General features: G+C 38.1%; 1 protein-coding gene across 2 annotated transcripts in view; it reads left to right on the top strand.

The window, feature by feature from the left end:
• The first annotated feature begins 13,451 nt into the window (after window positions 1-13,451).
• arhgap5 (Rho GTPase activating protein 5) overlaps window positions 13,452-19,139 on the top strand; it is a 70,678-nt gene continuing 64,990 nt past the window's right edge. Inside the window, exon 1 of one of the 2 annotated variants that reach the window (XM_084742112.1) lies at window positions 13,452-13,697. The gene's annotated coding sequence lies outside the window, so the exon portion shown is untranslated. Of the gene's footprint in view, window positions 13,730-19,139 lie in introns of both variants that reach the window. The other variant, XM_084742111.1, reaches the window with a different exon arrangement.

The following is a 19,139-nucleotide window of genomic DNA, read 5'->3' as shown; positions in this document are numbered from 1 at the left end:
GGAGGACAGGACGTCCTCTCAGCCGATCTGATGTCTCTTTCAAAGCTCTCACACCCTCGAGGCTTTACTTTCAGAGTGGGTTTTAAGGAGATTTTCCCAAGAAAAAAAGAATGTTTCGTAAGCCCTGGAGTGTTCCGTTCAAATGATGTGTGTGTGAGAGGAGGAGAGACGGCTGGGAGACTCTCTTTCTGTCATCAGGGCTGTTTCAGTGTTTTTTTTCTTTTTTTATCTTTATATGGCTGTGTGCTCCAGTACAGACACTCTGCAGGGTTCAGGGTGAGGAGCAGGGCAGCAAATCAGATGATAAATCTTTAAATCCAACACAACATGAGGCACTCTCACTAGTTTACCAGCCAGGAGGCTTTATTTTTAACATCCAAATGATGTTGTGAAGCATTTTCTGTGTAAATGTCAAGCAGGGAGTCGGCAGCATTCAGCATTCATAACATGGGAGTAAGTCACGAATGTGCACGTCACAAACACGTTTCAAGTCTTAACCTGCAAGTCCCAAGTTACTGTGGTGAGAATCAAGCAAGTCAAGCCACTGACCAGGTCAAACAACTAATATGACAAATTTAAATCAGTATAAAACAGTGGTGGTGTCACAGTTGGTGATCTGCCCCAGTTTTTTCCTGTTTTCTTGTCTCTTATGCTCCTAAGTCTCCCAGTGTTCCCCTGTCTGCCTCCGAATGTCTGTGTTTGTGTGGTAGTGTTCTCCCCATCTCTCCCTGCTTGTTCTATGTCTGTTTGTGGGGGCGGCTCCCTCCTGGTACCTGGCCTGGATCTCACACACCTGCCTCAGACCCACCTGACTGCCATCAACCACTCGCCTCCTCCAGCATCCAGTCGCTGCGGGATCGTTGTGTTGCTCTCCGTTTGTCTTTGCCTTCAGTTCAGCCCCGAAAACTTTGCTGGTTTGTGTCTCACAGGCCAGTTTTCATCTGACACTTGTTTGTTTGTCTGTCTCCAGGATTCTCACCTGCCTGCCAGCCTCTTTCTGCCACCCAGACTCCACCAGCCACACAGCCCCGTAGCCTTTTCAGTAAAGGACTTATGTTTTTGAACTAACCTGTGCCTTTTGAGTTTGCATTTGTGTTCAACCTGTTCATCTTAACAGAATGTTGTGGAGCAAAACTTACAATATTTGTACAAAGTTACATAAAATGGAAATACTCAAGTACAAATACCTCAAATTTGTGCTTAAATTTGTGTGACTCAAGTTCCCCATTTCTGCATACCAACAATTCTAAAAAACCTCTTTCACAAGTCAGTTTCTGTGTGAATGGTTTTATCTATCTATAAATATTTTTAGCCATGCTAGCAACATGGCTCCAGGGCATGGTTCCCAACTTGCGGTCTGGGCCACAAAGGGTCCCCAAGGTTTGTCTTATTATTATCTTATTAAAAAGACGCATTTTGTTGTCAATCAAAAATAGCAGGCTAGTGAATCATTGAGTGTGCAAACGCCTACTGTGTTAAAAGAAAAATAAAGTAAGCTTTCACTAGAAAAGAGACAATTACTAAAGGTAAAAGTTTTAACAATGGAAACAGTCATAACTGATGTTAGCTTTTGAATGAATATGGCGTATGTGCACAAGTGTGCACATGTGCACATGAATCCTAATGACTTTGCTGATCCCCTGATTTTTTCCTCTGGCGCCACGATGATGTTTATATTTGTGGTTTTGAGTGAAATGTCTTGCCTGCCATTGGGTGGATTGTCGTTCAGTTTGCTAGCAACAGTAGCACCATCATCAACCCCAGTGCCAAAAAAGACAGGAAGTTGTGTAATACGTATAACAAAAACAGAATGCAATGATTTACAACGTTGTGTTATTTTTTGCTGTCTAAAATATGTAGTGTTAATATGTTGATATGCTACTTTCAACAGAATCCATCTCTTTCTCCACTCATCTCTTTCTCCACTCATCATACATTATGTTAAGCAGCTGTTTGTGAGACATGAGACACTGGTCCTCACTTGTGTTGAAAAATGCTTCACTACAGATGCATCACACCTGGATGAGAGACACACTTTAATCAGATGGCTTTTCATTGACTCCAGCTCGGCATCAGCGCTCTCATTTCTCAGACCTGATCGCTCCAGACAGAGTCCAGCTCCTAGCAACAGGCCTCAGAAACTCACAAACTGGTCTTCCTGCCCCCCCGCCTCCCCTCTCACTGACCCCGAGGCCTGCATCACCACATATCAGAGCGATCGTGTCATTAAATGTGCTGATGAAACCACAGCGGAGCAGCTCCTCACACTAACAAGGATGAGTCAGCCCACAGAGATCTGCTGCAAGGACAACAATCCCTCTCTCTCAAAGTCAACGAGACAGAAGAGATGGTTGTTGACTTCAGAAGGACCTCTTCACACCAGCGGAGGCAGCGCTCCGCCACGTATTCCTCAGTGAATCAACCATTAATGGAGCCAGGGACCGACACAGGCACATCGACGCCTCTGTCTCCTGGAGACTAAACAGAGGTGGACACCGTGATCGACCGTCCTGAGTGAAAACATGAAGCTCTGTTTACTTTGTGCCACACACAGTCAGATACATTTCATGTGAACAAGAACTGTAATATAAACCCTGTGACTGAACATCATGTCTGAAATGCAGCAGTGACCAAATCTGATTAGTTCTATCAACAAGAGTTTACTTCCCTTTTGTTTTTGGTTTTATTTGTTTGTTTTTGTCTTTTCTTTTTCTAGGTGGGAGGTCTTTTTGTATTTCTGTAACTATGTGAATTGTTTTCTCAAAGAAATATTTGAAGATTTGAAAAACACTATTTTATTCTGAACTCTTATTTTTTAGCCTTTGAATAAGCAGTTCAGTTTCCATTAAATTATGTTTGTAGGACTTAGTTATTGCAATGAAATAATAGAGAAAAATGTGAAACATATACATGTGTCCAGAATAAAAACATAAAAAGCTTCCATACTGTTGGTCTGGTGTAATCCAAGTCTCCTAAAGCCCCAACATGCCAAGTTGACTGTAAAAATGTTATTTGCACCATGTTTTTTAGCCTGAATCTTCACTGTAGATCCTTGGCTTGGAGCCACGTTCACATGCACACTGTCTGAGAAGGGTGGGGGGTTTTTTTTGGGTGAACTATTCCTTTTAAGGGTTCCTGGTTTTCATGAAAAACATATGAAATGTTCATAATGTGAGAACGGTGATTTTTGTACTGCATTAATTGTTGTAGCTAAAACAGGGTGTTTGTCAGAAAAAATGGTCCGTGTGTTTTGGAAGATTTCAGTGTCCCGTGTCAAATATGTCAAATATTATCTGTGTTTATTGATCTTAAAAACAATTGATAGGCGGGTCATATAATGATTTATTAGAATTTTTTATTGAGAAAGTGGGTTACTCCTGCTCATACATTACATTACAAATAAATCAAGAGTCACATGATACAACAATTTTATTCTTAACCAGGGTTTGGAGCTGGTTTGAAACTTTCTACGTGCTGGTGCCCTTTTTATTTTTCTCACCCCTGACCCTCAGACAGCCTGAGTCTGCCACTGCCACGGTGAACACATGATCCATCAGAGTGATCAGGTTTACTGAAGGTGTTCCTCAGCTTCATTTATTGCACCTGTCACTTTACAGCAATCATTATGTCTTTTGCTCCACGGGATGCTACATTTGCAATGCTAATGGGTGCTAATGTGGTCGATGGGGCTCATTGTGTACGTTTTACACTGGATGCTTTACATTCTTGTCACCAGGGTGGAAACAAACTCATTACAATTTGTCTTATTGCTGTTTGCTCAGGCAGATTCATATTCAGGAAAAATAAGTGAGCGGTTTTCAGAACAGCTGAAGAAATTCAAAGAAATATGAAACCCAGCCAGCCATGAAGGCAGATAGTGTCCATTGTCTGGATTTATTTAACACAGGATACCAGATGCAAAGATGGCGCCATACGGCAAAAGAGTTGTAGCTTCCAGGTTTGGCTCTGCAGCATGTGGCCCACTGAATATGTGCTTTTCTTTTTTACAGATATAAAAACTCCATGGATTGCAAGTTCATATTACAAAGAGTCATAATTGAGCTTATTTTCAGATTGAGGCATCCTGTCAACAATTTTACCGACATCTCTTTTATAATTGTGGATTATGGAAGGAAATGTGTAAGAGGCTGCGGCAGAATTACTACAATACCATGAGTGGCCACTGGGAAAAAATAGAAGCAAGACAGAGGGGTGGTCTTGTAATATCTAGTCTGGCATAGTCAGAGCGCTGAAGAAAGGTCTGTCAAACTCATTTTAATCCATGGGCCACATACAGCCAAATCTGAGCAGTAAACCACTGCAGAATAATAACCTATGAACAACAATACTAGGGCTGTAGTTTCATTATTGATTAACCTCTCAGTCTTTTTCTCAAATGTCTTTTTTCCTCAGTTTATGGTCATAAAGGACAACAGAAACCAGGAAGTATTCACATTTAAGAAGCTGAAATATTAAATAATTTCCCTTTTTCAGCATAAAGAAGCAAAACATAAAAAAAAAAAATCACAGGGTTTGCAGAACAGATGATGATCAACCTGAGATAAGTGCAGTTTCAGTTGTTTTATGAATTGATTATCAAAATAGATGCAAATTAATTTAAGAGTCAATTAATTATTGATTAATTATTGCAGCTCTCAGTGTTTCATGTTGGTTATTAGGTTTATTCGTTTGTCCAGCTGTTCCTTCCTTTGTTATGTGCAATTTATTTATTGATTGATTGATTTTACTGACAAAAAATGTTGACATTTCCACCCAGTGAAGCATTTCATGATAATAATTGGCAGCTGTGTGTGCTCTGTGCATGGTAGGATACTGTTCGTATTATAAATTATAATCCTAATAATAATGCAGAACATTCATGTCAGTAAAATAGGTTTTGAGTTGCATGAAGGCACCTCTGACAGACCTACTGTAGAGCTGCTGTATTGAAGTTATTACTCTTTATTACTTGTTGTATGTCAGCTTTTGGTTCCACAGGAACCATGTTTTGTTCCTCTTATAGGTACTGTGATAAATGAATTACAAATAAAGTGACTTTAACCTTAAACTGAACTTCCTGCTTCTGCTGGTTGTATCAGAACGACATCCCGCCTTGATCAGAAGCAGCAGAGGTTGAAGATATTGGGAGCCAATCACAGGCATGTTGTTCCAGTATGCAGTTTGTCTGTGTTGCAGCACCACAAACTTCAGGACTCAGAGGGAGCTGAAGGATCTGGATGCACACTGAGAAAAAAAAAAACAAGAAAACGCCCTGTCAGGACTTTACAAACCAGAAAGGTGTGAAACATGAAAGGCTGACAGAAAGTGAAAAATCTGCAGATTCCATATGGAGGTGCTGATGGTGCAGCGCCTGCAGCAGGGGTCGCCTGTAGCAGCCACTGACTCCTCAAATAACACACACACACACACACACACACACACACATGTCAACCCTCTCAGCAAGTTCTACTTTATTGTTAATTTACTACATTTCCCAAAATGCCCTACAACAATGTAGGATTTGTGAAGAACTCTGAAAAATGTGGGTCCACTTCTCTCATCCGTTGATGCTGTTTGTGATCCAGAGCAGAGCAGCAGTCTGCAACCTGGGTTGTATTTGAATAGTCTTTTTTGGATAAGAGAGGTCTTAACTGAGTGAAATGACCTGGAAGTATCTAACTGGCAGCCATGATTAGTGCTGGTCAGATTCTTTAAATGTTAAAGGACGGTGCTTCAATGCATCTTTTCTCATCTTCTTTAAAATAGGATACACTAGACTATCACTAACTAAAGAAAAGGAGATAATGCTGTCCAATCTTAAAACTAGACTCATTTTTGCCTGTGATCTGCGCGACGGAAAGCTCTCAATAGATTTACTGTCAGATGTGAAAATGCTGAAATAATCTGACAACGTGACCGAGCTTTTGAGAAGAGCATGAACATTGTTTTCTGAGCATTTAAAATCAGTTTTAAACTCAGCAGAGCGGGTTGTATTGCAGTCTGAAGCTCTTGCACTGCCTTAGCTATGGAGGAAACAAACATGGAAATCACTATATCATCAGTATATCATTGCATTCTTGCTTAAATGTTTTCACCCAAATAATTTATAATAATATATATTCTTAATGACTGTAGGCAGTTGAAGAGAAAAAGGGGTTTTATTTAGATAATTTAATTTTGAGGAACAGGCTGGATGAAATTTACAACAATGTCAAACTGAGAAAAGCAGTAAAGTTCATGGTGCACCAATCAAACATTCTCTAATAAACGTTTGGTGTACCGTGGCTGTCTGTGATTGTTTGGAACTTTTTACAGATGTTTGGTCAGTTTGCCGTGTTTTAATTCATGTTTGTCATGTTTATTTCCATTTTCCCTGAGGTTATACTAACTAGTGCCTATTAGGAAATGAATAAATTAGAGGATTTCTCTGATTTGACCACTTGGGAACATTTGGGATAATGTAAACAACAAACTATATTACATATTTCTAGCATTTTTGTGGTGAAAATGGTACATATCATAGTTCTAAATGACTAACATTTTTCATTGTTAAAGCCTGTATTATCGTGGCATCCAGTCAAACATGCTTCCCCTTTCTCTCTAAAGAAAACAAACATACATTGAGGAACTGCACATTGTAGTAAACAATATCTGTAAAGAGGAGTACTTATCAGTTGTTAACAGAAGAACTAGTCCTCCCATCACAGACTGAACAACAGTGTATGGAGTGTTACCTAGTGTTACTTACTGTAATAAATCATAAAATGACTGTAATATATCATCAGCAGAACAAGCTAAGCTGACATCAGCCCTACAGCTGTGGTGTCTTTCTTTGAAATTTCTGTTCCAGCCTGTAACTTGTTTTTGTTTGCCTGTTTCACGTTAATTAGAGTTCAAATTAATGCCGAATATTGACTGAATGACTAAGTGTCTTCTTTATGAGTTGTGAGAAATCATTAATAATCTTTTAGAAGGAGTAGATGGGTATAACAGTTAAATTGAGCAAAATATTAATGGAGTTTGGCAGGCAGAGTGTGTAGCGTGGTGGGCTTTTGTTGTCAGGGTAACAGGTTTAGCTATACATTGACAAACATTTGATAATTATAAACAGCTGATCAACTGACAGTGTAGGACTCATCCAATTACAGTGTTGCCCTCGTCCTGCGGTCCTGCAGTGATCCTGCAGCCTGCCTGAGCATCCTCGAGTCTGATGAGGAGGGGGCGAGGACAACTCACTTCAACCATAGACACAGGGTTTGGAGGGTTACTCCTGACACAGTTACAGTTACATATTACTTTATGTTACTCTTGGATTACATCAATAACAAATATGGTGAAATTATGTAGTCCATTATATTATGCTATTACCACTTTCACACATCATGTAAACTGTTGTACACCTGTTCTGAAGTGTTCTCTTTGTTCTGTGTGGCTTAAATTTGTGGTAATGTTAGCGGTTGGTCTGTGTAGTTAATATTTCTTTATTTTATATACTTATTACATAATCCTACATGTTACAATCTTACATGTAATCCCTTACTCCTCAAGTAATGATGATCTATTAAACAGGATTTCAACCTATTTAATATATCGTCTCTGGCTCCAACTCACTATTTGGACAGCTCTACTCATTTTTGGACGTATTATTGTTACATATTGCACCTTTAAGGTTGGTTAATTGATTCTGAAATTTGTTGCTGATTAATTTCCTGTCAAAAGAATAACGGAGCAAATGGCTAACCATCCCAGCTCTACAATCTGGAGCAAGACATAAATTTTTTCCATCTAGGACATGCCCCGACATTGTATTGTGGCCTCCGTCCCTCTGCTGTGGTATAGGCCTACAAATTGGTCTCTGTGTTTCCTCTCCTCTGATGGATCTGTCCCTGTGGGATTATTACATCACTGGTGCAAAATGGCAGCTTTAGGAGGAGGCCCCCACTCTTTGATTCAGACACACTGAACCCAGAGACAGACATGTAGAGTCCAGAAACATTTTCTGACATGTGATTCTGGTGTAGCTGCTGGATATATTGAAAAAGTGGCGTCTCTACAATTAGATTTGAGTAGTTATCCAGAGGAAGAGGAACAATAAATGGATGCACGGAGAATCTCCTATTTCTTTTTGAGAGATTTTTTACTGTTTAAGCAGATTTTTCCAGGAAGAACAGAATGGCAGTGTTTCTGGGATTTAATTTATTATCAGCATTTTCAGTTTAGCCAGCATGACCTGCCTTATATATCTTTTAATTCCAGTTTGCGCTGGGTTAATTTTAGATTTTCTGACCCATCCCTGCGGAGTCTGTTCACTCTTATCTGGGTGAGTGGATTCTTTCTGAGCTCTGAGGCTCATTAACACAGCATTGCACTCGAGGGAATCCACTGGAACCAGCAGCCCATATTGATCCCAGCCCAGAACAACTGAAATATAAATGAGGGATTTTCACTGAGGACTCCTTTGTGCACCCGCAGCCCACCATTATCTAACAGTGGCTGCAGTGTTTCTTTTCATTACTGTCAACAGCGTGACTCCAACATCACAGAAATGTTGTTTTAACCACGGACTGTGAAATGAAACTGAAAACAGTTGCAGGAAACCAAAAGAGATTTTCATTAACCATCTGATCCACTGATTGATTAACTGACCAGCTGTTTTAGCTTCTTTCAAAAGCAGGAAAAATCCAGCAGCTCGGCTAAGGCTATTTTATGATGATGATAGTTACACAAGCATCATGCATCAGAGCCTGCATTCCCTGTTGAGCAAATTTGCTTTTTTTTCTCGTTTACAGGAACATAATACATAATTAAACAATTTTCATGGAAAAAAAATCCCCAACATAATTACATCACAGAGAGAGTGATAGAGGGGGAGCGAGAGGGAGGTTTTAATTTTCTATTTAGATGCTTTGGCAACATGGTTCATCTAACACTCACGCCAATAAAGAGGATTATGAAATGGAGAAAAGAGGCAGAAAGACAAAAAGAGACATTTATAATGTTTTTATGTAAACAGGATGACAGAATAAGACAAAAGAATAAAGACACAGGAAGAGGCAAAAAACAAAACTAGAGTCTTTAACCCTCAGAGTTATGTGTGATGTAATATATGTTTCAATATTCGGGTGACTTGCATGAATATTAATTCAGCGCTGCTGTGTGTAGGTCATTTTAAAAACACAGCAGGTTTGTTAGATTTGTTTAATGTTGTCCAGCTTTTAACTTTATCCTCTGTTATGAAAGCACAGATGTTTTATTTGTCTGAAACAGTTAGTTGATCAATTAATTCATTTGACGAAGGACGACCCTGACTGAGTTCAATAACCCACTAAAACCATGTTTGACTTCCTCCTGAAAAATATAGACACAGCTCTTTCAGCTATTCAATTAAAGGAGAAATCTGTATTATGATTACTGTAATAAAAATAAATAAAATGACCACAATATGTCATCAAAATTTAAAGAGACATGATATCTGACAACACTACAGCCGCGGAGTCGCCCTTTAAAATTTCTATTCAGGGATGGAATAACTGCTTTTGTTTGCCTGTTTCACATTGATTTCAGTCATAATTAATGCAGAATATCTGTATACCATAGTTTAAAACTACTCCATTGCAAGTCCTGGATTTAAAATGTTACTACAGTAAAAGTAAACAATTATTAGCAAAATGTATGAAAGTATCAAAAGTAAAAGTACTCATTTTGCAGAATGGCTCCTTTTAAATTGTTATAATATTATAGAATATTATAGTATTCTGTTTTTATCACTGATAAATAAATGTATGAGTGTTTAAATGTTGTAGTTTGTAGTTTGACTATAGTATTAATATAATATAATATAAGATAAGGTATGATAAGATAAGATATTCCTTTATTAGTCCAAGACTCAACAGATTATTGCATATTGGAATTAAAAATTCAAATATTGCACGGCATAAAGTGACACCTGAGAATAAATACTCATTTTACACACTTAGTGTACATGATAGTGCCGATTATTACATGATAATTATATTGCATGATATCATGTGAGAATACAACATGTATAAATAACTGCAGCGGACTAGAAATATAAAGTAACATAAATGGAAATAAATAAAGTACAAGTATGTCAAAATTGTATGTGCTTGAGTAAATGTAATTAGTTACATTCCACCACTGAAAACTATTGGTGATTGGTGGATTTTTTTTTCTTTTATGTCACTGTAAAGTACAGACAAGAATTAATTAACATTAATGAACACTTTCAGTCATGTGGAGTCATAAAAACAACTTCTGTACAAAATCCTGCAGTAATAAATCATCTTACTGTACATATTACAGTATAATAGACTCAGGTTACATAGGATTACGTAATCTGGGCACAAAAAATACAATTGTATTCCATTACAATTACAGATTAAAAAAAGATGCAACTAAATTACAGTTACATTTATATAAAAAAAATTAGGATTATTAATAGCATTCCAATTTTATAGTAAAGTGCAACATACTACCATACACAGAGCACACACAGCTGTTACTTCATTGTCATGATCTGTAGGGGAAAAATACTTCACTGGTTCACCAAAGTTTGCCTTTGAATAAATCAATCAATAAATAAATAAATTGTGCACAACAATGAAAGGAACAGCTGGAACTGCAACAACTAATCTATTATTACTCAACCACTAAATTAATCCTCTGTCATTATTTTTTTTTAAAAAGTAAAAAATATCTGATTTTAGCTTCTTAAATGTGATTTTTTTTTTACTCTTCTCTGACAGTAAACTGACATTTTTTTAGTTGTGGACAAAACAAGACATTTGAGGACGTCATCTTGAGCTTAGATCAACATTTTAATTGAGGTAATAATTGACTGATTATTCAATGTTGGAAATAATCATTAATTGCAGCCCTAAAAAGACCATATTAGGCTAATCAATTTCACCATACTGAGGTAAGTAATGGAAGTAATAAAAGTAAAGTAATAAATATTGTGATATTTGGATTAGGTTACTGACTACATATTGGAATACATATTTAAAATAACCCTGCTAACCCTGAATATACACAGTGTATTAAGTGTTGAACATAAATCTATGCAGATTATATCTGCTGTGAAAAAGGCAAATCTGTGGTCGGTTGCATGTGTTTTTAAACATACTCAGCCAGTGATTCTAATTCTGAAACAAAAACCAAACGATAGCCTCCCAAAAATGAACCAAAATATTTTTTAGTCAATTTGTCTACTCTACAAATTAGGCAAAATGGGCAACTGCCCCAGGGCCCCAGACCCTCATGGGGCCTGAGGGATCCAGGTTCACCATGAGGCAATTAGTTTGTGGTAATTAAATTAGCTGTAGATTTGTCTGTTAATTCTGTATTCATAAACCTGCTCACTGTCACACTTACTGCTTGTATATTTACATATTAATTTACCCTGTTTTGGTCTTCTTGACCTTCATCGGGTATTATATTATATAATATATCACAACATATATATGTACATATATTTTATAACATCAGAAAAAACTAGCAAATGAATAAATATACAAGTGAGACAATGTGCAGATTTTTTTCTGATTTAATTTTGCATGCATCAATAAAGCAGATAAAAACTGAAATAATATGAGCCTGAAGACACAAATCTTGAGGACCCATCTGGACCCACTAAATAAAAGTCTAGCTCCAAGGCGTTAATTATTTCAGTTCATCATGTGCTTATATGGTGCTTTTTACTTAATAAATTTGGGCTTAACTAAGTGACCACACACTATGAAGTATGTACTCACTGTGCAGAGATCGGGGTTAATAGAGGCTCATTTTTACTTTTAACAAAGAACAATTGGATGATATGACTCTGTGAACTTTTTTATTGACAGAATATTAACCAGTGATTATTGGACACAGTTGTGGCAGGTCATGGTTTTGAATCATGGATGATTAGGCTGGGTGACTGCATTATTTTTTTTTTTTTAGTTTCAGTGCTGTGTGTGATCCTTGTTTAATTTTTTGTTTAGGGACAGTAGACATTAAAGTTAGTTGAATTTCAGTTGTTCACTGTTAAAGTCAGACAAATATTGCCCAATATTTGCTGCACAGACCAACAACTAACATCAGCTACACAGACAAATTACTAACATTAGCTACACAGACCGTGCAATAATGTTAGCTACATAGACTGACTGCTAATATTAGCTACACAGACCAACTGCTAATGTTAGCTACACAGACCAACCACTAAGGTTAGCTACAGAGACAAACTTCTAACATTAGCTACACAGACTGAGCAATAATGTTAGCATATATGTTAGTTGCACAGACCAACTGCTAATGTTATCTACACAGACCAATCGCTAATGTTAGCTACACAGACAAACTGCTAATATTAGCTACACAGACCAACCAATGATGTTAGCTACACAGACCAACCACCAACGTTAGCTTCAGAGACAAACTGCTAACATTAGCGGCATAGACCGACCAATAATGTTAGCTACATAGATTGACCACTCACGTTAGCTACACAGACCAACTGCTGATGTTAGCTACACAGATAAATCGCTAATGTTAGCTACACAGACCAACTGCTAATATTAGCTACACAGACCAACCAAAAAAGTTAGCTACACAGACCAACCACTAACATTGGCTACAGAGACAAACTGCTAACATTTAGCGACACAGACCGACCAATAATTTTAGCTACATATATCAACCGCTAATGTTTGCTACACAGACCCTAACAGTAGAGGTAACCCAAAAGTAATAAAAAGTAATCAAGTTACGTCAAGTTATTTTACAATATTTTGCACATGATGGAGTCATGGCTAGCAATTATTTTATTTTTATTAAAGAAGGAAAGTAGAGGCTCTTCAAGTTACAAGGAATTTTTATCATATTGAAAAGAAACTAAATATAATATATTACATTATATTGTATTATTAATTGCCAACTATTTTGATAATCAATTAGTTGGTTTCAGTATTTTTTTTAAGAAAAAAAGTCAAGGTTCTCTGATTTCAGCCTCCAAAATCTGAATATAACAGTGACTGACATTTATTTATTTATTTTACCATTTTCTGATAAATGATCGACCAATTAATCAACTATGAAAATAATCATTGGTTGCAGCCCTAAGATATCCACACACACCACCCAACATCAAATATCAGTCGGGCTCTAATTACTCTTGTGATTAAAGTAAATTTCCAAAAAACTCTTGTTTTGGAAAATCACTTTTTCATACATCCCCATTGTATGTGGTTTGCCTTTAAAATTACTTTGCATAAAATACTTTGCATAAAAAAACACATAATGTGAATGTGTGTGTGTGTGTGTGTGTGTGTGAGAGAGAGAGAGAGAGAGAGAGAGAGAGAGAGAGAGAGAGAGTCTGAATGGAGAGGTAGAGCGCCATAGACAGACATTGTGGGGGGTGGAGGAGAGAGAGAGTCGCCATTACTGCCTGGCAGTGCAGCTCAGAGGGGAGGAGGGAGCATAGAGGAGCAGGTTTCAGCTTACAGCGCATACCACACTAACAACACCAAAATACACTAAAATACAGCCTCACCGGCCTCTGGAACTACAGCGGACTACACCTTCAACTGAACACAAGTCGGGATTTTGTCGGAGGACACTACTGAGCGCAGACTGTGGATTGTAAAAAGGAGTTTTTTTGCCTTGTAATGTGGGAATGCTTTCTCCTCTTTTCCGTGGTATGTGGATCTGGGAGCGACCATGTTAATAGGTGGGTAGGGGAATGTATTTGGACTGGGATTGGGACTTCATTAGCTCAGCTAGCACTCTTTTCTGAGGGTGAAACCCGGCTTCAGGCTGGCGCTATCCCGAGTTAAAGGAAGCCGGGTTGAGAATACGCGTCCCGGCTGTTAAATGAACCCAGGTTGTGATTTTAAACCGCTTTCTTCCCAGCGTTAGGCAGGGTTTGGTAGGTCGTGTCTCGAAAGGAACCCTAGATTTTGAAACTCTCGCGAGATTCAGATGCAATGTTACTTAAATCTGCACCTCGCACAACTAGCTCTTAATTTATAATGTAACAGACATGAAGTAAAGATCTGCTTAGATTTAGGGACAAAAAACACCTGGCTGTGGTTACGGAAAAAACATGGTTTTGGTTAAAATCATCCCTCTCGCGACATCTTCAGCGAGTCCGGGGTTCCCTTCTAGACACGACCAGCTGGGCTGGTGCTGCTAACGCTAGCTAGCTGACTATCCCTCACCCTTTTGGCATGCGAGGCTAACATTGCTCGGCTAATGTTAGTTAGCTAATCAGGATTGGGAAAAGGTGTTTTTTTCTCTCCTGGAGGGAGTATCAGGGCCAAGACAGGCCGAGCCGGGTTTCATCCCCTTTTTTCCGCAGGAGAAACTGATAACCGCCGTATCAAATCCTGTGGTTCTGACTGTTAGCCACGGTGCATTGACGCATTAACATTAACATTGTCTTTTGGTTTTAATTCAAGCCGAACAAACTCTGACGTTAACTCTCATAACTCACTCTTATTACCCGGCTCTGCCCCCTTTCTTCGCGAGTTTGGTGTTTTACGTGCTATTCACCCTTTTTCAAATAGGTTTTATTACATCGTAACAAATGGGAAATCTTCCAAAATTAAGCTTCTTTGCAAATGAAAGGAAAATCCAGGCTTAAAGGGACAGTTCACCCTAAAAATAAAAGTACATTCTCAAGTACATAAGTTTTGTAAAATTAAAATATAAAGTGTTGAAAACTGGCAACACAGCAACTTCCAAAAGAACTTAGAACAGGTTTAAAAATTACTGATAAAAGCTAGAACAGTGTCCAGGCTCTAAACACAGTCATTCAAAGGACAGTTCAGCCCCAAATCAAAAATACATATTTCTTCTCTGACCTGTAACGATATTTATGGAGCTAGATAGTTTTGAGATATTGGCTGTAGGGATGTCTGCCTTCTCTTGGATATAATGGAATTAGATGGCACTTGTGGTGCTCAAAGCACCAAAAAAAGTAAAGGACAAAAAACTCAACAGTGATGCCCGGTTACTCTCAAGATAGTCCACAGAGCTCGTTGTGAGCAGTAGGAACTAAGATTTGACGATGTCTACAAAATTGGTGTATGATGATGTCTGCAGTGAAACATAGTGATGGACACTATCGTTGCTAGGTCTTAAAGGGTCTTTGTCCCTGTGTCACTTGTCCATCACTTAGTTGAGTTTGAAATAAAAAACAGCAACATGGAGATGGAGTGCAATGAACCACAGCAACTGATTTTTATTTTCTCTCTCAAATGTCAAAAATTGAATTTAGGCAGCAGCTCTCAGGGGACATAAAACCTCAGATGCAGAAGGCTTTTAAATCAAAATGTTATAAAGGTACTCATGGCCACTGCCGTGGACAATCAGACCAACCCTAATGGGAACTATTTTCTGTCTGCTGCACTAAACCCACCAACTGTAATGCTGTAGAGAAGGAAACGTGCATCTACGCATAGAAGAGAGGTAATAGATGAGCCGAGGACAATGCAAACCCCAGGAAATGTGCCAGGCTTTCAAGCTTATTTGACAAAGAGGCCAAAAAAACGTATGACAACTATACGCGATGTACTACATCATGACTTAAATGAAATAAGTTGTTCACTATCAGAATTTGATCTGTTCGGTCCAGTAACATTTGGAAAGTCTAAAAGAGCTGCATGATTGAATTATTTCATCCACATTCAAGTTAGTGGAGGTTAAACCAGAAGTTAGCTTCTCTGCGGTCAGAAGTCTCTAGTGTTCATGCTCTATCAGATCAGATCTATCTTTGCTACTTTCTAAATCTAATTTTAGGAAAACTGTCATAACCTAAAGAAAACATCACCGAATGTATAAAATTTGATTTAAATTTTACTTTTTCATGCAATCAAAACAGGGAAGGTAGATAACAACACTGCTACCTAGCAGTCAGGAGTTCAAACAAAACGCAAAATGCCACTGCCACAAATCTTTGCATGTATCACAATACGGAGTTTTTGAGGATCTGTACAGTATCACCAAACATAATATCACGATACTCAAGTGTATCGATATTTTCTTACATCCTTACCTCCAGCACTTTATCCATGGGACGCCATCAGGGCTGAAACTAATTGCAATTTATAGATTAATCTGCATATTATTTTCACAGTCCCAAACCCAAAGAGTCTTCATTTCCTAACATAAATGACAAAGAAAAGCAGCAAATCCTGGCATTTAAGAAGCTGGAACCAGCAAATGTTTAATATTTTCACTTGAAAAATGACTGAAACAATCAATTGATAATTGATAGTTAATGACAACTGATTTTCTTTCGATTGCCTAATCATTGGAGCTCTGTCTACTGTTTATGTTTCCATCCTGTCACGAGCATGAGCCTCTTGTGCATGAGTAGATGCACGCTTCCTTCTGCGTGGTTATGTGGTCGGCGTGTGAAGAAAGAAAATAGTTCCTACTTGAAACTGCTCACGACAAGGTCTGTGGGTTGATACTTTGCTGTTGAGTTTTTCAAATTTATTTTTTCATCTCTTCAGCCAAAATCTCCAAAACTCTGAAGCTCGCACCAAAACTATCTAGATGGATAAAAAGCACCGCAGATAAGAGGAAAAATGTGTAGTTTTTTGGATTGACTGCTCTGATGTCCGTCTTTAAGAGCACTCACATTGTGTTTTATTAGTAATAACAATTAAAACCATTCTGAGTTCTTTTGAAAGTTGCAGGGTTAATATCCCTGCTCATCTAGGATGGATGGAGGGTCAGATCCAGGAATGCCACTGGGCAGATTATTGAGTTTTCCGACATTAACCGGTGTGTTTTTACACACAAACGCCTCAAACGTCTCAGCTGTGATGAGAAGCTGTAACCACAGCTGTCATTAACAGCTTATTAAGTTCTCTATTCTGTGTCTAGCAGGCAGACAGGCAGGTCAGTGGGTTTGTGTTGCTGCTGCAGCTCTGCATGCCATTTGCATTGACTTGGGCTGCTGCAGCTCCCTTTGCCCTTTACCAAAACTCTCATTAAAGGGACATTCCAGTTTTTCTCTAATGAGCCATACTGGTGGGTTTTTCTCTACCCCTTTTCAGTCCTCTTAGTGCAATCTTGTCTAAATTATGCATCAGTTGTGAGTTATAGAGATTGTTAAAAGCATCAGTGATTAGATGGACCCAGAAGTGCTGAAAAATATTGGTTAGTTTCTTTGTTGTTTACACATCATCCTATTTTTAGCATCAGCAAGGGCTCACTGAATGATTCAACAGGACTGTTCATGTTTATCATCACAGTTGGTTTGTTCAGGGGATTTCTCCTCAGTCTTTTCTCCTGAAAGCTGTTGATGCGCTTAGTGATACTGAGTTAGATATTCCCATCAACTGTCATGCCAGAAATGTCCTGTTTTCCCATCCAGATAATGTGTAAGAAAAAGCTTTTGTTGTCCATTTGAAAAGTAGAGATGGCAAGCTACTGATACCAATATCAGACTATAAAAATAGATGCATGTCTGAAAAGACCTGTACAAAAATGCATATTAGTATTGGCATAATGCTAATATGGTGGAAATATTCAATATTAATATTAGTTTAAACAAACCACATCAGGGCACTGATAATGGCAAGTCCTTTTTTGGGTGGTTGACCGTGTCAATTGGCCTGTAAACTTGTTCTTACATCATCAACACCTCGGGAACAGGAAGTCAGATGAGTGACGCTCAATGTCAGGTCTGGACCTGACTAAGGAGCTGGGTGACATAGTTTTTTAAATGAGCGCCATGCTTAAACACATCTTCCAGCTTCCTTAAAGGAAATTATTTTCCTAGAAGAACCAGATGGGTGTCTTTCACATAGTTTTGAATTAAAGTAATCCGTGTAATCAAAGCTTTAATTGAACCGGCAGCAACAAAGATGTTTCGTTGTACAGTGAAATGAAAGACATCCTGTCTTTAGACCTTAATACAATGTCACCACAATGTCTAGTTATAGCAGCATTATTTGTAATCCACTTACAATGAGATGGTTTTTCTCTTATTGCACACTTAAAGAAGAGAAAAAGAGAGAAAGTTGTTGGATTTTTGATAGATTTTCCAACTGATGTTTTAGTGGTTTCGTGTTATCTTTTGTTGCATTGCATTAAAAATACAATTCCTCTGGTATTGAGGTAGTTGCTATTTTGTTCCAGATATTTTTATTAGAAGCATTTGTGCAAAAAGCTTTTTCACAGACAGACATGACAAGGGCTGCAACTAACCATTATTTTTTACCGATTAATCTGACCAAATGTTTCTCAATTAATCAATTAGGCCTGTTTTTTTTTGTGCAGAATATCATGAAAAATATTCCCAAAGTGTATTATATCTATGTCTTACATGTCTTGTTTTGTTCACAACCCAAAGATATTAAGTCTGCTGTCATGGAGGACTAAAGAGATCAGAAAATATTTTGTATTTGAGGAGCTGAAATCAGAAACATGGCCTTCTCTCTTTCAATCATCACTTATGACCCACTATAAGTGTGTGGTAGTGGCTGTATCTGCAGAGACCCTGCCCTCTGTGTGTATTTCCCATATTTTGCTGTACTCTGGGGGGCTTTACCAACCCAGAATGTCAGGATTTGATGTTCTGGGAATGAAATGTAATAGTAAATAGTTTCTCTTGCGTTCACTAATAGCTTGGACAAATCCTACTGATTTAACTTGGAATAGTTGAGAAATAATCAAGTAATCCACTAATCGTTGCATCCTTAAACATGATGTAAAGTGAAAAACAGAGAAAAGGAAGAGAAATTAAAATGAAACAGAAAAAAGGGAGGGAATACCAGTCTGAGGTTGCTGAAATTTGAAACTGCATTACACAACTTTGTGTAATGCGGCTGAAATGGTAGGGACAGGTATTGGGTTAAAAATCTGAAAATGAGTACCCAGAAATCCTTCGAGGCAGGGTCAATAAACTGCCACAGCCCTGGCTGATCTGTCTTGATTTATACTAAGAGAAGAAAGGAAGAGATGTAATGTTTGGGGAGTCCATTTCTCTCCGTCCGTAGAGCTCCCTCTTTGCTTAATAGGAGGCAGTTTGGGATTTTGCTTTGTAAGTTTTGATTCATCTTTTCCTGTGGGAGGAGAGTTGTCTGAACCCAAGATCAGAATTTCTTGCGGGGAAACATAAT

The sequence above is a fragment of the Lutjanus erythropterus genome, chromosome 18 (assembly GCF_056507025.1).
Source record: "Lutjanus erythropterus isolate fLutEry1 chromosome 18, fLutEry1.hap2, whole genome shotgun sequence".
Classification (NCBI taxonomy): Eukaryota; Metazoa; Chordata; class Actinopteri; order Lutjaniformes; family Lutjanidae; genus Lutjanus; species Lutjanus erythropterus.
Note: the sequence above shows the minus strand (reverse complement) of the source record. Positions and strands in the feature narration are given on the sequence as shown.